The sequence below is a fragment of the Nomascus leucogenys genome, chromosome 17, assembly GCF_006542625.1.
Source record: "Nomascus leucogenys isolate Asia chromosome 17, Asia_NLE_v1, whole genome shotgun sequence".
NCBI classification, from domain to species: Eukaryota; Metazoa; Chordata; class Mammalia; order Primates; family Hylobatidae; genus Nomascus; species Nomascus leucogenys.
Genome location: NC_044397.1, coordinates 76,911,992 through 76,939,868, shown reverse-complemented (window position 1 = coordinate 76,939,868; position 27,877 = coordinate 76,911,992). Strand labels below are relative to the sequence as shown.

General features: G+C 40.4%; 1 long non-coding RNA gene across 1 annotated transcript in view; it reads left to right on the top strand.

The window, feature by feature from the left end:
* Positions 1–27,538, top strand: part of LOC100595419 — a 65,149-nt gene extending 37,611 nt beyond the window's left edge. The window contains exons 3-4 of the long non-coding RNA XR_004026330.1: positions 3,476–3,582; positions 26,613–27,538. This is a non-coding gene — a long non-coding RNA (uncharacterized LOC100595419). The remainder of the gene's footprint in view (positions 1–3,475; positions 3,583–26,612) is intronic.
* Positions 27,539–27,877: the final 339 nt, after the last annotated feature.

The following is a 27,877-nucleotide window of genomic DNA, read 5'->3' as shown; positions in this document are numbered from 1 at the left end:
TCTTCTTGGGCATCTCCAATGATTTTTAAAATGAGTGATTAAGTGGAAAGGAAAGAAAAAAGGAGGGAGAAAGGAGGAGGAAAAGAAGAGAGAATAAAAGTAAAGAAGGAAGGATGGATATTAATTGTTAATATTGATCATGGGAAAGTGTGTGAGTAGAAAATTCATGAATCAGGGAAAGAAAATACAAAATTAGGGATCTGCCTGGTTGAGAAGGTAGTTACTAGGTGAGACTAGGTTGTGCTGCAGTAATAAACTGCATTTTAGGTAATAAAGACCCTAAAATCTTAGTGGTTTAAAACAATGCATGTCATGAGTGGCTCTGCAAGGTAAGTGCTCTTTGTGGGGTGCTCAGCGCTCCAGTGTGCTTTGACCTCATCAGCCCTCTATCTTAAGATGTTACCATTGTGATCCAAGCCTTCAGGGATCACTGAGGTGGGGGAAGAGAACATGTGACCAGCTCTTACATACTTCCTCATGGAAGAGACACACATCAATTCTGCTCACTATTTATTGGCTAAAGAGTCAGGTGACCACCCATAATTTTAAAGGGGCAAAGAAGAACAGTCTTCCCACTGCCCATAGTAGCAGAAGAGAAAATGCTGGTAAGCACAGGGATAGTTACCACAAAAGCCGTTTTCTCCCAACTGTTAGGAAAAGCTAGCAATATTGAGACTATTCAGAGTCATCTTTTTTATTGTAAAAAAATTTTATCGTGTCCCCTTTGCCATAAATATTCTTGAAACCCAAGATAATTAAGATAAAGGTCACATTATAGATACCAAGAAAATCTTCTAAAAATTATTTACTTTGAATTTACATGGAACTGAAATCTGAATGTAGAGATGGTTCACATCGTTTCCACTCCGAAACACTTTTTAGTAAAGATTGAAGTCACTGATTCTAGAATAGGGCTGCACATTAGAATCACTTGTGGAGATTTATAAAAATTGCTGCCTGAATGAACCTTGTTCTTGGAGATTCAGATGGAATTGGCCTGGGTGGGGTCTAGACAGCCTTAGTTTTTAAAACTCTCCAGGTGAGTCTAATGCAAAAGTCAGGATTGGAATCCCTGCTTCTAGCCCTGACACCATTGTACTCCCACTGGTCCTTCAGCCTGCATGTCACTTCCTCGAGGAAACCTCCCCAACCCATAAGTCTAGTGATGTGCTCTTGTGTCTCTCTGTGCTTTCTGTCTTATTCTCTTTGGAGACGGCGTCTCGCTCTGTAGCCCAGGCTGGAGCGCAGTGGCACGATCTCGGCTCACTGCAACCTTCGCCTCCCAGGTTCAAGCAATTCTCCTGCCTCAGCCTCCCAAGTAGCTGGGACTACAGGCTCATGACAACACGCCCTGCTAATTTTTTGTATTTTAGTAGGGACAGGGTTTCACCATGTTGCCCAGGCTGGTCTCCTGAGCTTAGGCAATCCACCTGGCTTGGCCTTCCAAAGTGCTAGGATTACAGGTGTGAGCCACCGCACCCGGGCTTCTGTTTTATTCTTTATCACACTGTGCTCTGTTTGCCTGGATGCTTTGCTATATTTAGCTGTAAGCTGTATAATGGTAGAGACATGTGGTCTTCATTTTTTGAATGCACAGTCCCTGACATAGATGCCTACCTAACACATAGTAAATGCTCAATTAATGTGTGTTGAATAATTAATACATAATGTTAGACTTAGAACTTTCTTTATATTGCTTCCTGTTCCAGTGTAAAGCTTGGAAGGACAGACACAGGGTTAGGAAATTAGTTTATTTGGATCCTTAATGAATAACTGACAGATATGGACCTCTTTTAAGAGGATCCTGGACTATGTACACAATGAACATTTGTAAGATGGAGTAAAAGCAGAAAGTAGGCTAGGCGCAGTGGCTCATGCCTGTAATCCCAGCGTTTTGGGAGGCTGAGGAGGGCAGATGGCTTGAACTTAGGAGTTCGAGACCAGCCTGAGAAACATGGCAAAACCCTGTCTCTACAAAAAATATTTACAAAAATTAGCCAGCGTGGTGGCACACTTATGGTCCCAGCTACTTGGGGGGCTGAAACGAGATCACTTGAGCCCAGGAGGTTGAGGCTGCGGTGAACTGAGATTGTGCCAGTGCACTCCAGCCTGGGTGACAGAGTGAGATCCTGTCTCAAAAATAACAAAACCAAAAACAAACAAACAAAACCACAAAAATGGCAAAACATACAACAACAACAAGTAAACATTTGATGCTTTTCAAAAATGATTGAACTCGTTTACAGGTTAAATACACTGGGAAATTTTCTTTAAGATAATCAGAAATGGCTAATCTATTTGCCTAAGCATGTTGTAGCTGTATGCCTTTAGATGATAATTATAGTGCCTGCAAGGTAAGGGATAAACTTCTCTGTTATTCAAAGACCTTTGCAATCTCTTCCCAGCCTGCCTTTCTAACTTGCCCCAGCTGAGTGAAGGTGGAAAGAGAGTACATTTTGAATTTGGAAGCCTCAGAGTCAAATTGCTGTTCCACAGTATTCTATCTGAGAATCTTAGGCCTGTTTCTTAATTTCTCTGGGCCCCAATTTCTCCATCTGTAAAATAGGGAAAAAGGAGCTACCTCTTACAATTGTTTTCAAGGTTAAGATATTGCATCTGATGGTGCTTTGTAAAGTGCAAAGCCCACTGCAAGCAATTCTTAATATTAGTTGCCAAACAGAGTTACTGATAGGTGTCACACTTTAGATGAGTACCTGAAGTTTCTCAACCTGGAGCCTTCCCCGGCTGAGAGTACTTTTTCTTGTCATTCTATCTATCCAGTTTTTATGCTCAGTAGTTATTAGTCTCCTTCCCTCCCTTCTTGAATTGTTATTTCTCAATACGTCTGGGCAATGGAACTCAAGCTGTGATGCAGCAATGGGAGGAAGATGCAGCAATAGATTGTCTTTTCTGTGGCACTGCAAGTGGAGAACAGGGTAGGAAAGAAACAGTAATGCCTGCAAGCATCTGCTCACTAATCTCAAATGTGCTATTTACTTTTAATTATTTATTATAATACTTCAAAGCATATTTTGTAAAATTAATAAAGCCTGAGTAATTTGAAACCTCTCCATTTAGCTTGCCAATACATCTTTGCTGAGAAATGCAGTGAGTGGAATTCTGAGAGAATGATTTGATCTATGGGCCAGGGACAGAAGGATTACTGAGGATTTTTATATGTTCTTAGAATGCCTTTCTATTTCAGGAGAAAAATAAAACAAACATAAAACAAACTCCACTTCGTAGAAGCAAGCCAAGTTATACCAGAAAATCTCTTATTACTTAGCGAAGAAGAGAATTTCTGCTCTAAATCACACTCCTTATGTTTACATATATTAAATATAGAATGAAAAGAATTTAGAAAGCAAAAATCATGTTTATAATTGAACTTTTAAAATCAGATGCAGACATGTAAATGAAAATGTTACCATTGTATGAGGACCTATGTTAATTTTTGCATAACATTTGTTTCTAGGGGTTCCTGTTGAGATTAAAGTAAATGCATTTACCAGCATACATGTCATGGAAGACTGACTCTGCACCATACTCTGTGACGAAAGGCTTCAAGATTAAACCAGTCTGGTAAATCCTCTTCTTGGAGATGCACAATGCATGTCTGCCTATTAAATCTCTGAGTGCTTCAGCAGTAGAAATCCTGTTGAAATTTAACTTTGTTGTTCTTAAATTTCCTTGACTGTGGAGCCTTTTAAAATAATTATTTCACCTATTAACAGCTGAAAACGTGCTGTCCTTTGGAGTACCTCTTGGGAAGCTCTGAATGACATCAATTAAATACATTCACTTGCCCCGCTCATCCACAGTGTCCCTTCTGGAATGGAGTTGCAATAAGAGTTAGGTAAAATTTTACATAAAGCATAATGTGATTTAAAACTAGTCATAAAAGTGTTTTTTCTTGATAAGAGCTTTATTGGGATATAATTCACATAACATACAATTCACCCATTCAAAGTGTACAATTGCAAGGTTTTTCGTATCTTCACAGAGTTGTGCAAGCATCCCCATGGTGAATCTTAAAACATTCTCATTGCCTCAAAAAAGAAAATTCATTCCTTTAGCTATGATCCCCTATTCCTCTATGCCTCCACTCCACCCCTAAGGAGCAACTAATCCATCTTCTGTCTTTATAGATTTGCCTATTCTAGATATTTTATGTAAATGGGATCATACCGTATGTGGCCCTTTGTGTCTGGTTTCTTTCACTCAGCGTAGTGTTTTCAAGGCTTTCGTGTTATAGCATCTATTAGTACTTTATTCCTTTAAAGTTTTAAAGATGGACAGAAGCCCAGGAAGGTAAGAAAGTAAAGAGGGGCAGGATGGTGAGTTGGTGCCCCGGGGATCCTTGAGCTTGACTAGGACAGGAAATGCCCTGCCTGGGAGAGAAATGCCATATTTTTTCCTTTCTTCCGTAACTTCTTATGGTTTGGGCTCCAAATCTTTTTACACATGCAGAGTTGATCTCCTTTGCAAAATCTGCTTCCTGAAAATTGTTGGTGGGTCAACACTGATGCTTTTCTTGGATATGGGGGCCACAAGGCTTGCACCTGTTTCTAAAAATGGGTATCTGAAGTTCGAGACGCTTGTATTTGTTTCCTGCTTATTTTACAGACTTGAAGAGGGAATTTCCAAGGGGATTGCATGGTGCTTCAATTCAACCTTTGAAACCCCATCTCTACTAAAAAGACAAAAAATTAGCCGGGCGTGGTGGCGCGTGCCTGTAGTCCCAGCTACTTCGGAGGCTGAGGCAGGAGAATGGCACGAACCTGGGAGGCTGAGCTTGCAGTAAGCCGAGATTGCACCACTGCACTCCAGCCTGGGACACAGAGCGAGACTCTGTGTCAAAAAAAAAAAAAAAGAGAAAAAGAAAAAGAATGCTGCTTCTCTGCTGAGGCAGCTACTAGAATCACTCTAGGGATATTGCATTTTTTAATAAAGCTCATAACAGTTTTCAGTAATTAGCTCAGAAGAGCTCTGGGGGTGAGAAGAGTTCTTTTTCCTAATAGAGCAGATGAGTCAGGGTCTGGGTACAGAATTTATCACCCAGCCAATACTCTTCCCAAGAGGAGAAAAAAATGAAAAAAAAAAAAAAAAAAAAAAAAGAATGTGAATGTTCCCAAGCACTGGAGAGGAAGGTTGATTTAATCTGGTTGCTTCTATTTTGCCATGTTGTGACCTTCACGTGCATCCCATTGCCTGATGCTTATAAATGTTGGTTGTGCATAATGTCCCATGTTTTGGGTGCAGAGTTCAAGGACCCTGAAACAGCTGTAGGGGGTGTTTTGAACACTGGTCTGGCAATGGCCTCAGAACATCCTGATAGAGGTTTGATTGGTCACTTTACAAGTAACACTGGTCTGTTCTTAGTCTGTATTACATGCAGGGAAATACTGATTCTGAGGCATTGGGGTCACAGAACTTAAGACGCTTTTATCCACTAATTCAGCCAACATTCCTTGAGTGCTGCTGTTTCTACACAATAGAGACACAGCAGTAAACAAGACAGTCCCTGCCCTCGTGTAGTTTATAATCTGGCTCAGATTCCTCTAAATCAGAATTGTCTAATGTTTCCTGTGGATTCTATGAAATGATCAAGATGTCTCAGATTAACTCGTTTCTGACCTGAGCTCCCTAGACAGACCCCGCATGAGCAGGAAGAAGCATTCTGTGCTATGTGTCAGCCACTCCTTTGGATGTGTCACGTGCCTTTCTCCTTTCATCTTCCCAACAAGCCTACAGGTAGGGTCTTGTTACAACTCTTTGGTGGAAGAAGTTGAGGCTCAGCAAAGTTTATTAAGAGACAGAACCAAGATTGACTCTAAGACCATCTACCCATTCTCTTTCAATGAATCAATGCTACTCCAACAGACTGAAACACTTTAATATTGACCCCAAGTTCAAGGGATGCCCAAAGGAGCACTAACAGGTGACAACAAAAAGTGTGTTCAATTCAACAGTAATAACAGAAGGCATTTTTGTGCTTTGAATCCTGTAGTGTGGTGGAAAGAGCAAGGCTTTGATAAATCAGTGAGGATCACATTAGTCTCCAATCAATCAAAATTCCAAAAATAGAGGCTTCAGATTTAAAAGTATTTTCCTGTAAAAGGTGGCATGAAATTTCTTGGTCTTCAGGGTCAAAGGCTCTTCCAGCTTTCTGTTATCTTATCCTCATTGTCCAATATGGCTGCTAGAGCTCCAGATATCACATGCTAGTTCCAGGCAGCAGGAGAAGGGAAAGGCTGAAAAGGGTCATTGCCCCTTCCCTTTGGAAGACCTCTCAAATGTTTTACATAATACTTTAACTTCCATCTCTTTGGTTAGAACTTAGTCACATGGCCAACCTAGCTACAAGGAGGAATGGAAAGTGTGATCTTTTAGCTGGAGAGCAGTGTACCCAAATGTAAATTGAGGTTCTGTTACTAAGAAGAGGAGTCTTGTTACCAGGAAGTAACTAACAGTCTTTGTTGTAATTCTATGCTTTTTAATTTTATGGTAAAATCTTAGCTACAGCTTATTAGCTGAATTGATTGCATTTTTTGCATTCACTCAACAAACACTAATTGATGCCTACTATAGGTATTGTGTTAAGTGCTAGGGATGCAAAGACCAATAAGACACAATAGGAACTCGACCTTATCAAAATAAATATTAAGGGTGATGACTAAGGGATGCAGGGTTTCTTTCAGAATTCTAAAATTGATTGTGGTGATGTATATACAACTCTAAATATACTAAAAATCATTGAGTTGTACATTTACATGGTGAATTGGATGATATGTGTATTCTATCTCAGTAAAACTGTTTTAAAAAGACAATGTGTGCCAGAGTAGAAGGGAGTCTGTATGCCAATGCTTAGGAGATTCGTGTCAGTGCAGAGAATAGATTAGAGCAGTGGTTCTCAAAGTGTGTTCCTAGACCAGCAGCACCTGCCTCACCTGGGAACTTGTTAGAAATGCAGCTCCTCAGGCCTTACTCCTCATCTGCTCAGTCAGGAGCACTGGGGGTGCGAGCAGCCATCTTTGACTGAGCAAGCCTACCAGGGGATTCTAATGCATGCTCAAATTTGAGAGTCTCTAAATTAGAAAATATGAAAGGACTGAAGGAAAGCATTTAGGATGTTACTTCAGTGAACACTGGTGAAATGACAGTTAACACTGGTGACACTGAACACTGGTGGCTTTAAGTAAGAATAAAGAGACAGATGTGGAATTATTAGCTATAGCTGGAAACTCTTATAAAAGGGCCTTAATATACTTAACTATTAAAGTGATGAATCAGGAGGTAATGGCCAAAGCTGATGAAAAAGAACTCGAAGTCTATGTAAGCATATAATGAAGGTAACCTATAAAGGAACTAGTGACAGTCATCAACATTTTGGAGAAGGGGAGAAAAAGAATAACGAAAATGAATGACATTTTTGCCTTTCTGGCAATCTCTTGAATATTCTTGAATCTTTTGAACAATAATCTCTTAAATTGACAAATAGATTTTTGAAAAAATATATAAACTTATTATGTAAGGAAGAACTAAACCCAGAAATGGTTAGGTTTCCTCTGATGAGGTGGTCAGGGTGGAGCTTTTAATTATCTGCCCTTCTGCACTTTTCAAAAAGTGCATAAATAGAATGTTTATTTTAAAAAAAACCACTTAACTCTCTAGGTAGATTATACTATTAGTCTCACTAATCTGATCCCCCTTAAGACATCAGCTACAGTTTATGAGTAAATCTGAAAAACCAGGAGTTTTAAGAGGTAACACCAGAGAATTAAATTTAATCTGAGAAAAAAGTCATCTAACAGTAACACAAATAATCTTGGGTGTTTCTGAAGCCCCATAGCTGTTATCTTTTCGGTGTGAGTTAGTACCTGAAGACTCATGATGTTCTAGTTATTTTTCTGTCTAATTTGAGTTGCTCTTGTCCTGTCTCTTAGATGTGTAACATCTCTCTCAAGAGATTTGTTTCACTGGGTCCACCCAAGTCAATAGCATCCACTGGTTCCTTCATGTGCTGAATTCTTTGTGCTATCATACTTCATGGAGATGAGCATCCCAGGAAGCCTGGGCCACATTTCACTCAGGCCTTCAGCCTCATCATTTCTCCAAAACCTATCCCTTCAAGGCCCAAATAATCTTTGCGCTTCCAGTCTCAAAGCTCATTTCTTGGTGTACATCTTATTCAACCTACCAACCCCAGCTGACCATTTATTCATTGACTATGTCTTCACTTGGCTTCCAGGACCCCACTACCTTGGTTTTCAGGTTTTCTTGATGGCTTCTTTTTAATCTTCTGTGTTGATTGCATCTCTGAACCTTGCTGAGTCTCAGGGATCAGTCTGAAGATCTCCTTTCCTCTCTAGCTTCACTCACCTACTCATTCCCCAAATGATCTTATGTAAGTCTCGCGACTTTAAATGCTGTCTATATGCTAGTAACAACCAACATTTTATCTCCAGCCCTTACCTCTGAACTTACACCTCCAGCTGTCTATGTAATGTCTCCACTTGGGTGATTAAGTACCCATTTCGAATGTGGCATGTTCCAAAACACTCCCTCTGCAAACTCTTATTCTTCTGCAAGCTTTCCCAGCTCAATATGTGGAAATGTCTTTTTTCCAGCTGCCTAGGTCAACATGGACTCATTCTTTGTCCCTCTCTTCCTCTCATTCCTTAGGTGTGATCCATCATCATACTGCAGCTCTCCCATCAGGTATATTCAGAAGATGACCGTTTCTCAACATCTCCACTATCACAACCCTGGGTCAAGCAGCCATCATTTCAGCCTAGAATATTGCAATAAATGGTCTCCCCACATCCACCTTAGTACCTTCTCAATTAATTCTCCACATAGCAGCCAGAGTGAGTGTCTTAAAATATGCACCAGATCTTGCCACTTCCCTGCTTAAATCACCCATGACTCCCATCTTATTCAGAGAAAAAGCTCAAGTCCTTACATATCCCCCTGAGGTGTGGCCTTATCTAGCAAACAATACCATGGTTTTCTTTCCCTAATCAGTGTTGGTTTCACTCTGTTCTTGATAAATCCTTTTCCTGCAGCTAGCTATCTTGAACATATAGGCCGCTGAACACAGAAAATTCAGTGAAAGGAAGTGGCTGAATCAATGTATTTTAATCTGCTAAAAACAAACAAAAGGTTAAAAAAGAGTAGAATTTATGATACCTATTAATGAGGAATGTGTATATGTAGAGCAAGTAATAATCTCAGTCTATAAGCTTAGATATTCCAAAGATGTAACTTTATTTTTCTACAATTCAGTTTATATCTAGAGCAGTGTGCATCCTGTAGGACCTTCTGAGATGATGGAAGCATTTGCTGTCTGCAGTGTCAAATAGAGAAGCCGTCTATTTTCTTGGACAGGACAGATCCAGAGCCCCCATTCCTCCCAGTGGTGGAAAACATAATCAGTGCAGGGCAAACTCAGTCAAAACAAGGATTTCTGTTATTTTAGGGGATCTCCCTCCTCTCTTTATCCCTAGGTTGCATCCAAGTCTTACAAGTCTCCTTAAGAGTTTCTGGTTCTCAGTCCTCTAACTGTCATCTGCTGAGCAGTATGAGTTCTTATTGGTCTCTGGTCATTGGTCTCTCAGGTGACTGTATCTTCTGGTTTGCTGGCCATCCCATAAGTTTTTTTAGGATGAGAATGTACACTACAGGTGTTTTTATTTGTGACCTTATGGGGTGTGTGAGTGTGTGTGTGAGTGCTAGATAAATATGCATTTGCTCCAAATTTGAGAATATTCAATTCTGCTATAGAAAATAGAAATGGATGGTGATACTCTTAAGATGTGTTAAATATAGATAAGGAAGTTAGTAACTTGTGAGATGTGTTAAATGTAGATAAAATAAGTAGGGCTTATGCATACTGAACATAGATAGGGAGAGATGGAAGAACTAAGAGACACCTAATTTTCACGAAGCGCTAAATATACATGGGGTACCAGAGGCATCTAATTTTCATGATACACTAAATATACTAGAGGTATATGAAACCCTTTATATTTATGACATCTGAAATTGATAACCCATTGGTGACACCCATTCTGACTCCAAATGTCCTCTACCAGATAAAATCCACAGCTGCTCAACAGGCTAACTGGTGAGGAATAGCTGTAGCCAGATATAATAAATACATGTGTTTCTCCTAGAAAACAACTGTCTGTGCTGGTCCCAGGCATATTCTGTGTCTTGGGCCTCTTTGCTCATCTTTGGTCCTTATAGCCTTACCACCAAGAGGGAAGACTGATGGTGTGGGGAGAGCAATGTCTATGGGTCTTTCATAACCGAGGTTTTACGTAGTGTGGTCCTTCTACCTTTCCTGCACCCTTTCCTAAGTACATTACCCGACCCCATTTCTTTTCTCCTTTTTATTGCTGTGTGGATAAATTGATTTAATAAATTGTGTGCTTTGAGTATTTTAATTTGGTCTCTAATCCTTTTTAGTCCTTCATCTCTGGGGTAGCTTGTGCAACAGTGTACTGGTAGCATAGAGGCTGTCATGGCATCAAGGTAATTTCCCTCATAACGCTGGGGGTAGATGGGATTGAGACGGCCTCAGGGTGACTCTGCCCAGACAGGCTGTGCTATCATCACTATCTACTGCTGCTGCTCTACCACACTGCTGTGGGAGAGGGCAAGAAGATTTGGCTCTTGTGTGAACCCCAACTAAGGAGTGAGACATAGCCCTTGATTGTGCTCAGATTCCCAAACTTACTAGGGGGCTCCATCTAGCCAGACTTGGCCAGGGGCAGGTGTGACTCCTTCTTTGGGACACCCACCAGTGTTTCAATAGCTTTCCTCCTCCTCCTCCCTCAGTATGGAGGGTCTGTATGTCCTTTGGGAAGCACTGTTTCCAAATCTGTGGCTAATAGTATAAACTTCATGCCTCTAGTCCTTAAGGACCTTGGTTTTGATTCTGGTAATCCAGGCTTTTGAAATTCAAAAACCTGGCCGGGCGCGGTGGCTCACGCTTGTAATCCCAGCACTTTGGGAGGCCGTAAGCGGGCGGATCATGAGGTCAGGAGATCGAGACCACGGTGAAACCCCGTCTCTACTAAAAATACAAAAAGTTAGCCGGGCGTGGTGGCGGGCACCTGTAGTCCCAGATACTCGGAGAGGCTGAGGCAGGAGAATGGCGTGAACCCGGGAGGCAGAGCTTGCAATGATTCAAGATTGCGCCACTGCACTCCAGCCTGGGCGACAGAGCGAGACTCTGTCTCAAAAAAAAAAAAATAAAATAAAATAAAAAATGAAATTCAAAAACCTTTTTTGAGTTAAACCTTTTGAGTTTATTTTCTGTAGTTTAAAAAGTCTATTTCAAAACTCTACTATGGCCTGAATGTCTCTCAAAATTCCTCTTCATCCCCACTGTGAAACCTGATCCCCACTGTGGTGGTATGAATAGGTGTGGTCTTTTGGGGAGTGATTAAGGATTAGTGCTTTATAAAAGAGTAGGAGGAAATTAGCTTAGGTCCCTTTCTGCTCTTCCGCCCTTCTGCCATGTGAGGACACAGCAAGAAGGACCTAACCAGAAACTGAATGATGGCATCTTGATCTTGGAATTTCCAGACTCCAGAACAGTGAGAAATAAACTTCAATTAAATTACTTAGTCTGTGGTATTTTGTTATAGCAGCACAAATGGACTAAGACAAAGCTATTTCTCTTTTCTATCTCTACATTTCTGCCATAGCAACCCTACCGTGAGGGCAGGCGCACACCCACATGCACACACACACACACACACACACACCCGACATCTCTGCTGCCTGAATTGGAGGAAGGTTGAGGGTAGGCCTGGAATACTGGGGAAAGAATAAGCCTAAGTCAATATTTCAAATCCCCATTCTTCCCCATTTGCAAAGGACTACATGTAGCTATGAGTGAGTTGTCTGGATACAGGATTTGGAGGACTCTGCAGGCTGCTCCTTCTTTGTGTCTTAGTCTACTCTCCTGCTTGTCTTTATTCAGCAGCAGGATGGATACTGGCAGTTCCACAACAACATTATCAGTAGAGTTCAGTCACTTTCAGAGGATGCTTTGATGTCCCTCTGGATCTGAAAATATCTTTCTTACCTTCTAAGTTTGCTTTGGTTCTTCAACCGAATGGAGATGGTATTTATCGATTACCTTCCACATGCTGGGCATCACTTTCCAAGAGGCCCCTTTTAAAATGTAAATTCCCTCTGGCAGGGAAAAACCCTTAAGCCCTCATTATCTAACCCCTAGAATTAACTTATTAGAACCATTTCCATCTGTCATAGCCAGCTGTGATCAAGGCTGTGTGAGACTGGCGTCAGGATAGCTGTCCTGGGGAGGGCCCTGGAAAGGGGAGGGAGCAATGAGAGGGGCAGGAGTGGAAGACCTTCCAAATCAAAGTTTATCTGCTCCACAACATTTGCCCTGTGGTAGCCCTGAAATAATTGATGTGCTAATTAAAATCCCTGTAGATTCATTAAAGCAATCCCGAGAAAATCCCTGCTTTGCACTTAGGTTGTCCAGCCAATAGTTTGGGTATAAATATGAAAGTAATGAAACCCATTGCTTTAACAAAAATGATTCCATTTTTTCTTTTTCTGTCTGTCCAAATGATTAAGTTGTAACTTCATTTTAATGCTTAGAAGTGCAAAATAGTGATAGATGAGAGAGAGGATGTGGGTTATATATGCAGGCTGGCTTGTGATTTACAATTTATATTTTACAGACTAGCCACAGATGATCAATTAGCATGCATGAATTAAAATGGCCTATTCACACAATGAGATACTCCTCAGCAATAAAAAGGAATTACTGATTTATACAACCGTGTGGATGCATCTCAAAAACTTGTTGAGCAAAAGAAGCCAGACACAAAGGAATATACACTGTGTGATTCCATTCACATGTTCTTAAATGGGCAAAACTTATCTACAAAGAAACAATCTGAATAGTGGTTGCCTCGGTGGGGTTAAGAGGAGAAGATTAAAGCATGAGGGGACCTTTTAGCTAGGTAGAAATGCTATCTGGATTTGGGTGTTGATGACAGGACCTACACGTTTGTCAAAACTACTAGAATTGTGCACTTCAGATATGTGCCTTTAGCCACATGTAAATTATAACACAATGAAAACAATTTAAAAAAAATTTCCTGGCCTTTTTTTGAGCTAGCTTTCCTCAGAACTGGCTGACTGCATGTTGGTTTGGTGTCTGAGGTAACTAACAGCATAGGTATATCTAGCATAAAGCCATAACTGCAGGTTGTGTAACATGCAAATTGCTTTAAGTCGAAGAGCTAAACATTTAGGGTTGCCCACATGTGATGTTATTAATCACTTTATTATGTAATATTTGCTCTGAAATACAACACAAGCAAATTCCATCAATATTCTTTTGAATTTTTTATTTATTCAGTGTGTGTGTGTGTGTGTGTGTGTGTAGTTTTTTTTTTTTTTTGGATGGAGTCTTACTCTGTCACCCAGGCTGGAGTGCAGTGACGTGATCTCGGTTCACTGCAAGCTCTGCCTCCTGGGTTCACGCTATTCTCCTGCCTCAGCCTCCCGAGTAGCTGGGACTACAGGTGCCCGCCACCATGCCCGGCTAATTTATTTTTTTTTTTTTTTTCAGTAGAGACGGGGTTTCACCGTGTTAGCCAGGATGGTCTCGATCTCCTGACCTCTTGATCCGCCCGCCTTGGCCTCCCAAAGTGTTGGTATTACAGGCGTGAGCCATCGCGCCTGGCCCAGAGTGTTTTTTAATAGGAAAAGTGTGGACCATGTTTCATCTGTGCTTCATTTAAATCCATTCTTCAGATGACTTACCTCTTTCTCTCTCTCTTTCTTGTCTTTTCTTTTCCTTCCTTTCTTTCTTTCTCTTTCTTTCTTTCCTTCTCTTTCTTTTTCTTTCCTTTCTTTTCTCTCTCTTTTCTTCTTTCTTTTCTCTCTTTCCTTCTTTCTTTCTTTCTCTCTTTCTTTCTTTCCCCTTCCTTCCTTCTTTTTTTTTTTTTTTTTTTTTTTTGAGATGGAGTTTTGCTCTTGTTGCCCAGGCTGGAGTGCAATGGCATGGCTCAGCTCACCGCAACCTCCACCTCCCGGGTTCAAGCGATTCTCCTGCCTCAGCCTCCCGAGTAGCTGGGATTACAGGTGTGCGCCACCATGCCCAGCTAATTTTGCATTTTTAGTAGGGATGGGGCTTCTCCATGTTGGTCAGGCTGGTCTCAAACTTCCGACTTCAGGTGATCCGCCCGCCTTGGCCTCCCAAAGTGCTGGGATTACAGGCATGAGCCACTGCGCCCTGCCAACTTACGCTTTTCTAAGCTACTCCCTATGCACCCCTTTTGTTACAAAAAAAGTAAATTAACACAATAAAATAGTTTAACTCTAAACTATGTGTAGCCCTGTAGTATGCTACACATAATAACTCACATACACCTATAAATCTGTTTCCAAGATGCTATTGGAGAGTATTTCTGTACAATTGGCATGTACCTGATTGGAATGTTATGGAGCTTTGATTAGGCTTCCCCTTGCCCCTTTTGTTTATACAACATCTACAGTATAGGAGTAGCTGCATCTTAGGGTAGGTGAGGTCTCCTAGAAAACTGAACTGAAGTAGTTGTTTTGAAGGCTGAAGAAATTCTGAAAGACCTATAGCGTACATTCTCATCCTAATATTCCTTCTATTCTGATTGAGAATAAGGATCATGATTATTTTCATTATTCATCTGCTCCTCTTTCTTATTCCTTTACTGAAGTCTTAATCCTCTCCTTGAGACATCCCAGTTGGTTGCTATGGAAATGATTATTTTGCCACAAACAGAGAATTATGACCTACAGTAAAGAATAAGCAGCAGAAGCCGACGAACTCTTGGAAAATAACTTAGTCTTGCTGACACTAAAAGAAGACTAACACTATTAAAACTGGAAGCAAAGTTGCCCAAAGTTTTTCATGAGGCAATAAGTTATCATGAATTTTTCTCAAATAATTATTAGATCAGTTGTTGAAGAATTTATGGTTTGAACACATTTATGGGCACTAATACCTTTACAAGTTAAAGTCTTTCCAAAATTTTGAACCTAAAGTTTCAAAGCAACTAATGATTGATATTAGTAATAATCATTTAATTGTTTCTGACCTGTCATATTCAAAAAGTACAGTTAAAACTCTACTTCAGGCTGGGCACAGTGGCTCATGCCTGTAATCCCAGCACTTTGGGAGGCTGAGGTGGGTGGATCACCTGAAGTCAGGAGTTTGAGACCAGCCTGGCCAACATGGTGAAACCATGTCTCTACTAAAAATACAGAAGAATTAGCCGGGCATGGTGGAGGGCGCCTGTAATCTCTGCTACTTGGGAGGCTGAGGCAGGAGAATTGCTTGAACCCGGGATGTGGAGGTTGCAATGAGCCAAGATTGCACCATTGCACTCCAACCTGGGAAACAAGAGCAAAACTCTGTCTCAAAACCAAAGACAAAACACAACAAAAACTCTACTTCAAACCCAGCCATTTAAATTCTTGTGCACACCTTTCTGGTTTTATATACAGACACAGCCATAATTTACTAAAATGTATTTATATTAAATAATTATTAATATGATTATATCTACTTTTGACATAATAAAATATATCTGTACTTAATAAAATAGAAATATACTTATGTTTCTATCTATATTCTTTTCTATGTTTCTATACCATCTTAATATTTACAATTTTCAAATTAAGAAACTACTTATCCTGGTTCCATATAGTGGAATATTTATGTTGTATCAAATCCTTTTGCCATTATAAATCAAATGGCTGTAAATATCTTGATAGCAGGTCTTGAAAGGAATTCTCTAGAATTAGCTCAGAGAAGTTGTGTTCTGGGCATCAGGAGTGTGAGAATTTTAATGTAACACACTTCCCTATATATGGTAGGCCATCATTAAATGTTTTTGAGACAGAGTTTTGCTCTTGTTTCCCAGGTTGGAGTGCAATGGTGCGATCTTGGCTCATTGCCACCTCCACTTCTTGGGTTCAAGCAATTCTCCTGCCTCTATAAATCCATTCTACATAGCTATTGAATGGACCTCATCAAATATATTAAATTGAAAAGTAATGGCAAAAACCGCAATTACTTTTGCATCAACCTAATACTTTATGGCAGGTAATATTTATGGCTCTTACAAGTCAAAGAAACTAGGATAAGAGAAAGTTCCAAGGAATCTTAGGGAAGAAAGCAAATCTTTCATAGACTAAGGTCCAAGAGTGTCAGTAGCTTGACTCAGGCCCTGCTTGTGAGAAGGGTGTGTTTAGAAGTCTCATCTTCCCCCTTTCCATTGAATTTTCTTTGCACTGCACAAGCTGCGCTTCTCAGGGAGCTCAAAAGAGCTTGCAAAGGCCCTGAGGGAATGCAGTGTGTTCCTGACTCTGCTTAATCTGTTAATTTTTGTGTTCTTTTTCTTCCAAAACGATTTTAGGCAGGTTATATAAGGACATCAAATACAGTGGAATAACACCAAAATTAAAACAAAAAAAATCCAGTCAAAGAGGAAATATAAACAACAAAATAAAGTTGTCCCCAAAATGTGTACCTAGGGTCATATGGAGTTGGAAAAGATGCGACACAATTGGACTCTCAACTTCCTCAAGGCCAGAGGAAAGCGGGACATAAAAAACAGCACCTGATCCATAGCGTCTGCAAGACAAAAACCAGTTACCTAAGGGAAGAACAGCACTCTTTGTCAGTGAGTCGGTGTCTGTCCCTGAATGCCAAGATATTACTAAGTCACACTTTCATCTCCACTGTGGAGCTTTCACGCTTCGCTGTTGTGACAAGTGCTGCCACTGACATCGGCTGGTTTCATAACGCCTGGCCCCACGAGTACCTCACACTAGATGGCTGAATTTTGATGACCACCACAAGGAGGGTAGAAATACAGCCTTGATGAGAGAATTTTTGTGTAAATACCTGAGAGTCTGAAAGTGTATCTCAGATGAACTTGATTAAAACCTTTTTCTTATTGTGATTAAGAAAAACACATAAAATTCAATTGATTTTAAATAATTTTTTTCAATTAAAAAAGTAATATATAATAGTCTTCTTGTAGAAAATGGAAATTTTAAAGAAGAAAAAAATGTCACTGTAAATCTAGAGTATATAAGGCCAGGCACTGTGGCTCATGCCTGTAATCCCAGCACTTTGGGAGGCAGAGGCGGGCAGATCACTTGAGGCCAGAAGTTCATGACCCGCCTGGCCAACATGGTGAAACCCTGTCTCTACTAAAAATACAAAAATTAGCTGGGTGTGGTGGCAGGCACCTGTAATCCCAGCTACTTGGGAGGCTGAGGCAGGAGAATCATTTGAATCTGGGAGGCGGAGGTTGCAGTGAGCCAAGATTGCGATGCTGCACTCCAGCCTGGGCGACAGAGAGACTCTGTCTCAAAAAAAATAAATAAATAAATAAAATAAAAATACAGTATGTAGAATTTTTCAAGGCTTTGGGTGTATTTCTTTCCATAGTTAGGGTTTTATGTGTGTGTGTATACATATAAGTGTATGTGTATATGTATGTGTGTATATCTATATTTAAATACAGCTATATCCATATATGTAGTGAGAAAGAAAAAGAGAGAGACAGACTGTCTACAGACAAAGCAAATTGAAAAGAGGTAAGCTGAAAAGATTCTTCGAGGCCCTGCAGTGAAACCGCAGGGGGTTTAATAGGGTCTCTTTGGTCTTATCCATGGGTGGAAAGGGAATTAAGGACTCCAAGTCCCTTCATGTGGCTGTCCCTCGGTTTCTCTAAGACTCAAAGTTCTCAGTATAATTTTGTAATTTTCCACACATAAACACCACCTATTTCTTGTGGCATTTAATACTACTACTATATGCGTTATTTTTTATATTGTGAACAAAAATGTTTGTTCTACTATATTTCTCTCTGGCCATTTCTAATATCTATAGATTTTTATACTTTTTTTTTTTTTGCCTCTGGCTGCTTAACTAAATTCTCTTTTAATAATAATTTTTTTTCTTTGTGAAGGTTTCCTTGGAATGAAATGTGTCTTGAATATAATAACATTATTTCCTCCTTATTGATGGGCATGTTTTTAAGACTCAGTTATCTATAGCATTTATCTCTAAATATGAATAGTACGCCAAAACACTTTTTCTGCTCATTAAACTTTGTGAATCAGTTTTTTCATCAGTAGCTGTTATTTTCATTATCTTTTAATGGATCCTTGGTGGGATTAAGGGAAAAATAAGACAACAACAACAAAAAAAAAATAAGGAAAACTGCCTTTGTCTTTAATCCTTGCTTTTCTGGTCCCACCCTTCTTTCTATTCCCCTCCTATGGATCAGTCTCATATCTGCAATATTAGGAGAATAGGAACAGCATGTGTGGAGAACAACAAACATGTACTCTAGGGATGGCTAAATCTTTCTAAATTGTATAATATTTTCCAACTTACCAGGATACCTGTTATGATATATAAAATTCTGCCACAATTATAAATAACATGCATTTTTCCTTGATATCAATACTATATAAGTGGCATGCCTAATAGAAGAAATGGACAATTTTTTTTTGGAGACGGAGTCTGGCTCTGTCACTCAGGCTGGAGTGCAGTGGCGCAATCTCCGCTCACTGCAAGCTCTGCCTCCAGGGTTCACGCCCTTCTCCTGCCTCAGACTCCTGAGTAGCTGGGATTATAGGTGCTCACAACCACACCCGGCTAATTTTTTTTTTTTTTTTTGTATTTTTAGTAGAGACGGGGTTTCACTGTGTTAGCCAGGATGGTCTCGATCTCCTGACCTCATGATCCGCCCGCCTCGGCCTCCCAAAGTGCTGGGATTACAGGCATGAGTCACTGAGCCCAGCCCAGAAATGGACAATATTTTAAAAGCACACATAAAAAAAATCTAAATTATCCAGAGTTGTCATATCCCAAAATAACCTCTGTCTTACTTGGGTTTCCCCAGAAAGACCCTGGGACAAGGGCTCATGTGCAGATTGTCTTTTGGGAAGTGATCCCAGTGAATGGGAGAGGAGGGCTAGAGAAAGGGAAGCATGGAAGGAGGGAAAGGCCATTCAAAAGTGTATTATCAAATCGTTCACCACTCTGGGTAACTAAGGCTTGGTCTTACTGTAGAATGTGCTTCAGATTGTCCATTGAAGAGATGGAAGGTCGAGGCTGCAGTGAGCTGTGATCATGCCATGCACTCCAGCCTGGGTGACAGAGTGAGGTCCTGTCTCTAAAAAGAGAGAGAGAGAGAAGAGAGAGATGGAAGAGGTGAATATATTCAATGGTGTGTTGGAACCTGCTTGCCCAGCTTGGCATGGCCTGTTGTGCATATGTCGTGCCAACTTTATGCTCAGTGACATCAGGTTGGTAGCTTGAAATTGACCACAGTGGGAGTGTTTACACCGTGGAAATTGGTGAAAGCCACAAATCAGGGCTATTTTTGTTAGAGAGCTGGTTGTTAAAGTTTATTGGCATATCACTTGAAATACTGATCCACTGGCTCCCATCTTCTCTTAGTCAAGGGTCACCCCATAGGGCATGAACTCCCTTGTTCTTCCAAATTTGCAGACATCAGAAGGCTGAGAGGGTTTCTGCAGACAACCCACAGGGCTGAGAGGACCTCCTCCCAGCCGAGGCAATAGGCTGTCAGTTTACACCTGTGTAGCTGCTTTCCACAGCAATGACTGAAGTAAAATGGACGGCTGAGGGGATGTAAGGCCCCAGAGATGTCTAATCGAAGCACTATTAATGTTTTGGCAATTTTCATGTATATGTGCATGCACACATATAAAAACACACAGTTTTAAACTTACTAAAATGGCATCATACCAAGCATACTTTGTCTCCTTCTCAGGTTTTTATGTTTACTTAACAATAAATGGTGAACATTTTCCATGTAAACAAATGCTACTTTAGTGGTTGCAAAGTATTAGATATACCATAGAGTATTTTCTAATCTTCCACTGTTGCACACCTCGGTCTGTTTTCAATTTCATGCTACTACAAATAGGGCCATGATGTACATATTTGTACATATATCTTTATACCTCTGATAAATTCCTTGAAGTAGAATTACTGGGTGAGAGGGCATGCCTGTTTCTAAGACTTTTGAACCGATTGCCTAGCCTAGAATATGTGTATCAACAAAGCCCATACCTTATGATCTTTCGAAGTCTTTTCTAGCCAGCCTGCCTTCCTTCCTTCCTTCCTTCCTTCCTTCCTTCCTTCCTTCCTTCCGTCCTTCCTTCCTTCCTCCATTCCTTCCCTCATTCCCTCCCTCCCTTCCTTCCTCTTTCTTTCTTTTCCTTTCTCTCTCTCTCTTTCTTCCTTTCTTTCCTTTTTTTTTCAGACAAAGTCTCACTCTCTCACTCAGGCTGGAGTGCAGTGGGGCGAACACAGCTCACTGCAGCCTCCACCTGCCAGGCTCAAGTGATCCTCCCACCTCGCCTTTATGAGTAGCTGGGACTACAGGTGCACGCCACCATGCCTGGCTAATTTCTTGTATTTTTTGTAGAGATAGGGATCTCACAATGTTGCCCAAGGTGGTCTCTAACTTCTGTGCTCAATCTGCCCACCTCAGCCTCCCAAAGTGCTGGGATTACAGGCATGAGCCACCATGCCCGGCCTTTAACTTTATTATTCGATAATTCTCTCATTCTAATGCAGAAGTATCAATGATTCCTGTAAGACTAGCATGAACCACAATAAGTAAATAGATTGCTTATGACTCCGTATCCAATAGCCCTGAATAGTACATACTTAGAAAACAAAACAAAACTACTTTACTTTAATATCTCTACCCAAAGAAATAATGTTTTTCCATATTTATAATTCATATAAACAAAACAAACTTGCAGCAATCTAAAAATTGAGTTCTTTAGACTTTAAAACTTAAGGCATTTCTATAACTGCTATTAATCACCAGTCTTAAATATATTATCCTCATGTGTTCAGACTTAAGAAGGCTTTTGTCTATAAATCCATTCTACATAGCTATTTTATTTGGAAGAGAGCATAATGCAGATGGCAAATGATTCATTGTTTCTGGAGCAAAGCAATATTATTCCAGAACAAAAGGAAAGAGAAAAATAGTAACAAACATTGTGATATTTTTGAATTTGGATTGATTTGATCCTTCAACACTGTTCTAAACTATCATATTTCTATTTGATTACTTTTTTTCCTAGTCATATCTTTAATGACAAAAAAATAATGTTTGAAATCTTGCATATGTGCTCAGGTATTTAGTAACTTAAGACATTCGTACTGCATTCAATTCTATTGCACTCAAGAAATTAGAATACAAAATCAGTGTAACAAAGCCAACATGGGATTTCTGAAAGGCTTCAATTCAACATCTGTCACAAATGTTGACTAATCGCCTTCTCTGTTCTAGTTGTAGTGCTAGGCACCAGAGATAATGCAGTGAACCAGACAGACACCATCCCTAGCCTCATAGAGCTTGCAATTAAAAACCATACTCCAATGGAAATAAGGAAAGAAAGAGGCAAATGCCCAGACTTCTACTTGCTCTTCTGGTCTTCCATTGCCTTCTCAGCTGTTAAACAAACTCTTTGTGTCATTTCCTTTTTGAACAATGAAGGGCCTGCTACTGGCCTAACTTATAAGGAAAAGCTCATAAAATTGATTTGCCAGATTGACTCACAACCCAAATGCATCTCATTTTTATGGCATAAAACAAAGATGTGGTGTGAATAACAAAATACTTACTTTAATGGATGTCAATTGTATTCTTAGTCTCTCTCCAGGCAATTAATATTTTCCCTTGCCATTTTATACATAAAGATCCTCTGAAAAACTCAGCTAAGGGCATAACAGGACTGTTGTCAGTGACCATGGATCCTAAGAGATCCATATAGGCTCCCAGGGCAAGCTGGTCATGGGTAAAACTGTGAAGGTAACGGTCGCTGATCATTGTTGCCTCTCCCTGGAGTGACGAGATATCTCCTTCCCACCCTCTGCATCCAGCATCTAATACTTGTGCCATCCTTTCCTTGTTAAAAGGTTTTCAGGAACTGATCAAGTATTGATGTCCAAAGAATAATAAAACGTGAATTGTAGCGAAAACCAAAAGGGTGAATTTAGCAGAAAACAAATCTTTAAATCAAAGGGATAGCCCTACATATGTAATATAAGGTATTGATTAGCATATAGAATATATCTGGGCAGGAGAAAAGTCCAAATATAAAATAACTCTACAACAAAAATAAGAGAAAACTAGTTAAACATTGGTGGGTGGATGACAGGCACCTGGGTGCAGTAGGGAAAGCCCAAACTCTGGATGAAAGAACATACCTGGGTTCAAATTCTTCCTGATCCTTAGTTTCTCCAACTACAAAATGGGAACAATGACATCTGTAAGATTTTTTCTATTTATAGGATTAAATATGATAATGTATGTAAAGTGCATGGACCACATGAGCTGTCCCTATGCCATCATGAAGTCAGACCACAAAAGTGCTTGCAAATTCTGCATATGCGCACTTCCTGAATGCATTTTCCTATCTGTAAAATGAGGTACAACAGGATTTTCAGCTGAGTCTGAACCCCAATAATTTGGAATACCGATGGAAAATCATGGAAGGGAGAGTGGGAAAAGCAGATTTGTTTTGTTTTTGTTTTTGTTTTTGTTTTTGAGACAGGATCTCCCTCTGTCACCCAGGCTGGAGTGCAGTGGTGCCCTTTTGGCTCACTGCAACCTCTGTTTCCCAGGCTCAACCGATTCTCATGCTTCAGCCTCCCGAGTGTCTGGGACTATAGGAATGCACCACCACCCCGGCTAATTTTTGTATTTTTTGTAGAGACGGGGTTTCACCATGTTGGCCAGGCTGGTCTCAAACTCATGAGCTCAAGCAATCCACCCACCTTGGCCTCCCAAAGTGCTGGGATTATAGATGTGAGCCACCGAGCCGGCAAAAGCAGACTTTTTTTTAAACTTCAGTTTGTTTTTCTAGAGCAAAACAGTGGGTTCTTTAGTTTGCATTAGAATCACTCAAGAAACTCCTCCCCACCTTTAAATGTTCATTTATTTATCACAATGAACAGGAAACATGTAAGCCATGTAGCTTTTTCCTCAGGAAATTTGTTTTTAAATGCACATTCTGGGGCCCATTCCTATGAAATTCTGATTCAGAAGATCTTTGGGAATCTGCATTTTTAAAAAGTTCCATAGGTCATTCTGAGGCAGGGCAGCTGTGGGCAAACTTGGAGAAACAGGGCTGGAGAGAGTGTGCCTTGATTTCCACTTTGAGAACACACTGAGAGTCTCTTTAATGTGGTATTTGGTAATGTAAATGGAAAGCAAAACTCCTTTCCAAAGTGGAAAGAGTTAAGACAATAAACAACTAAATTGATTGGCAAAGTAAAATAAAGGCCGTTTTCATTGTGAAGTGAAATCTTGGCAATGTGTTTCTTTAAGGAAATGCTTCTTGTTCTTAATATAGATTTGGGCTACTATGAATCTGGACGTTCTTTTGGTTCCCAAAGAACCAATCATTACTCCAGGAGAGTTGGAGCAGAGGTGGGCATGAGCAAAGGATGAAGGAGTCTAGTTTCTCTTTGCTGATGTGAACAGAACACAGAGGTGGGCCTGGTAGTCCCAGAGCCCAGCACCTTCAGTTCTGTGCGCAGTTCCCTCTTGGTATTTTTTTATACCGGATGTTTCAAAATGTGAAAAAGATGCTACTGTCAGCTTGAATTCGGATGCCTTGTCCTTTTGGCAATAGGAGGTGGGGCCTTCCTGAATGTCAGGGCTTCCTGGATGGTTGGCCATCCTGGAAGGCAGAAGTTTGTGAACTCTAAAGTTTTCCTTCAAACATTGGTTGGGGCCTGGGCTCTGGGAGACGACAACTGGTCTAGGGGCTCTTGCTGGGGAAGGTGCTGGCCACTGCAAAGTGGTGGGCACAGGCCAGGGATGAAGGAGAAAGTGCTAGTAGGCCACTTTCTTCTGGAAGGGCTCCTCTTACGTCTCTGCTGGCAGAACATCCAGTGTGAAGGTCTTTGTTATTCTTTGATCTTTTATTCTTTTTTGTTATTTCCAATCCTTCAGTAAAGTTGGGCACTTGAACAGATTTTTCAGTTCCACAAATCGAAGAGCACCTCTCATATTCTAGGATACTGAAGTGAGCATGGCAGACAAGTGTCCTATCTTTATGGGCTTTCTAACTTTAGATCCTGAGGTCTGAAGGGAATTAAGGAATGAGCTGGCATCCAAAATTGGACTGGGTTGTATGAGGTGAGCTGCACAAAGGGTCCGCACTCCTGCTGTGGACCTGGCGGGGTTTTCCTGGAGCTACACAGATCTGACTACTCAATCCACCTTGAGGTTAGCACTGATGGTCTGTTATCCTTCTCTCCTATAGAAAATCCTTTTAAATTTGGATTAAAGATTTATAGAGCTTTACTAATGTCTTCAAAGAACGGGCATATGCAGTTTGAACTCTATTACAGAAGCAATTCAGTTCTTTGCAACTAAAAACATTGGCTTCTACTTGAAGTATAAGTAAAAACTGCCTGATCGACTTGATGAAAATGAGAATTGTTTGTAATTAGCAATCACTTGTTTGGCATCCAAATAGCAGCCTGTTTGCTCTTTTGAAGCATGCTCAAATCACTCACCATCTTACTTTAAGAAAAATTTCTTTCAATTACAGATGTAATATATGCTCCTATTGAAAATTTCGAAAATAAAAATGAAGAGAAGGAAAAAAAGATTATCAATAGTTTCACTTACATATCCATTGTGATTTATTTTCTTCTTCTGACATACAAACATTTAGTACATTTAGTAGAAACCATACTCCAGGTATCCACACAACAATTCTCAGTACAGTATTTAATACATTACATGAGATATTCAACACTTTATTATAAAATAGGCTTTGTGTTAGATGATTTTGCCCAACTGTAGGCTAACATAAATGTTCTGGGCATGTGTAAGGGAGACAAGTTTAAACCATGATGTTCTGGAGGTTAGGTGTATTAAATGCATCTTCACCTTATGATATTTTCAACTTAAGAATGAGTTTATTGGGACGTAGCCCCATCGTAAATTGAGAAGCATCTGTATTAATTTTTACACAGTTGCAATTTCATGGTATATGTGCAATTGCATAGGCTGGTTTCTTAAAAATCTGTTTTTAAAATATCTGCTAACTATATAAAGCAGGAAAAATATCACTTAGAAGTCTACCTCTCAGAGGCCGGGTATGGTGGCTCACACCTATAATCCCAGCACTTTGGGAGGCCGAGGTGGGTGGATTACCTGAGGTCAGGAGTTCAAGACCAGCCTGGCCAACATGGTGAAACCCCGTCTCTACTAAAAATACAAAAATTAGCCAGGCGTGGTGGCACAACCCTGTAATCCCAGCTACTCGCAAGGCTGAGGCAGGAGAATTGCTTGAGCCAGGGAGGCAGAGGTTGCAGTGAGTCAAGATCGTGCCACTGCACTCCAGCCTGGCCAACAGAGAGAGACTCTGTCTCAAAAAATAAATAAATTAATTAAATAAATAAAAGGTCTACCTTCCAGAAAAACTATCCCTTCCTTCCTTTAACATCTGGGTGCATTTTCTTATAATTCCTTTTTTTAAAAAACATAATTGTGTTTATGCTGGATTAAAGTTTTGTTAATGTGCACAGATCTTGTAAGAAAGAGTTTCAAGAGGCTCAGTTGCAGATCATATCTGTTATTGGTGGTTTAGTAGTCTTTCCCAATTAAACCTCAATGACTCAAGACTCTCAGTATGACTTTTAAAGGTGCAGAAAACCATCACTCATGTTCCATGGCAGAAAAAAAGGACGATTATGTTGCACTACGTCATTCTACTTTTGTGCAGGGAAAATACCTTTTGAAAGTAATTCTCCTGGTTCAGTTTCTTAACAGAGTGACCCACATAGCCATTGTTAGCAAGCACTGGAAGAGAACACTATTAATTACAGCTTTAAGTGGCCACTAAACATGCAGAAGATTTCCTCTGAACTGAGAGTTGAAGGATATGGTGCAACAAGCCCATTTCCTGGCACTGGAAAGTGGAGAGAGAGCTGCAGAAGAGGCGGTGGTGAAGGAAGCACTGCAGGGTCATGCGTGGCCCCCAAAGTGGGCATTTGGCTGGAGCTCTTGATTCTAGGTCCCAGCCTGAGTACACGAGGATTCCTCTGGCCTGTTAGCTACAACTTCCTCCTCTGGAGGTCTTACTTGTCATCTATGTCTTGGTCGTCTGCATATCTTTTCTAGAAATTTCCTCAAGATACTGTGATGGTTCACTTTCTGAGATGTCACAAACTTGAGAATGACTTACTATTGTCTTCATATATGTGTGTGTGTGCATACATATGCATGCATTCTGGTGTCATGACCCTTTCCCTAAAGTCTTTATTGTCTTCTGAAACTTACTATTATGGATGTCAAGACTGAGCAAAGCTTGATCTGCATCCTTTTGTAGGACCTTTTGTTCTTCATATTTTAATTTTTAGTTTAATAATTTTTCTAGAATATATATATAGTGTGGATACTTCTTTTGTAAACCCCTCAACTATACTTACTTTCTGTGTAATCCAGTTTTTTTCCCCCTTTCTCCTGTAGCCCTTCTACCATGAAGGTGAGCAGTGAAGTCTATTGCCCAGGGATTGGGGACGTTTGTATTAAAGAAGGTTTTGGAGTACAGAAGCAGGAAGATGTGTTGTGGAGATGCTGTTGGCAGAAACAGCTGGCCTTGACTAAACAAACCAAGAGTTCCTACAGGAGCAGAGGCCACCGAGTGGAGGCTAATGCTCTTGCACAGGCTTGGGCAGCTATTCTCCACATGTCCACATGGCTCACTTCCTCACCTACTTCAGGACTCTGCTCACATGTCACCTCCTTGAGGAGGCCTTCCCCGACTACACTGTCCTCACTCCCACCCCTTACCCCTGCATTCCCTGTCCCTCTCACTCTGCTGTGGTTTACCCTACCTGACATAGAACAGGTTTATCTCCCTGTCGTCTAGCAGGCTTTTATCTAGTTCTGCTTTGCTGGACTGTATTAAATAAGTCCCAGTTCCTGGGCTTTATCACTCAGAATGGGTGGAACACACGAAAATGGGATTTTCCTGTTCCCACTACAGCACTTTCTTGTGGATACCACATCTCCCCACGTGCAATATTCTATTCCCATCTCACTCTTACCTTGTGCCGAGCTATTTTCTCAGAGCATGAGTCTCTGAACGGAAATTCTACTGCTTTGTGCCCTGCCTGAGGATAAGCTTCACCAGAGCAGTCTATATTGTTGTTGCTGTTGTTGTTGTTGTTGTTTATTGCTGTACTGCTAGCTTCTAGAACAGTGCCTGGCATGGCACTCAGTGGCATGAGTAAATTTATGAGTATATATAATGGACAAGTTTGGGAGAAGATAATTAGTTTGGAAATGGGAGAGTTTAGTGGGAGAGACAGGGCCCTGACTACCTCAAAAAGCAGCAGTACTTTAAGAGGACAGAGTTTCTATTTTTCTGTCTGATCTAGGACTTGTACAGGTCTTTCAACTTGAATTCATGCAGCAAGACAGTGGTGGTGAAAAGATGAAGGCATTTCTACCTGGGTAGACAGTTTCTTTTTCTGGAGACAAGAATTGAGAAGGCCTACCAGATTCTGGCAGTGAGTTGACTGTACTTGTTTTAGTATTGTGAATTTTTGCTTTCATATGAATTTTAGTAGGGAGTTTAGCAATGCTGTTTCAGGGTTTCCATCCAGATTTTCCATTTCAAATTGGGCATCTATTTGCACCTTTAATTCATGTAACAGATACTTCACAGAGAATACAAAGTTGAACTATGGGCAGCTCAATTCATCCCCGCAAAGGCAGACAAGAGATGG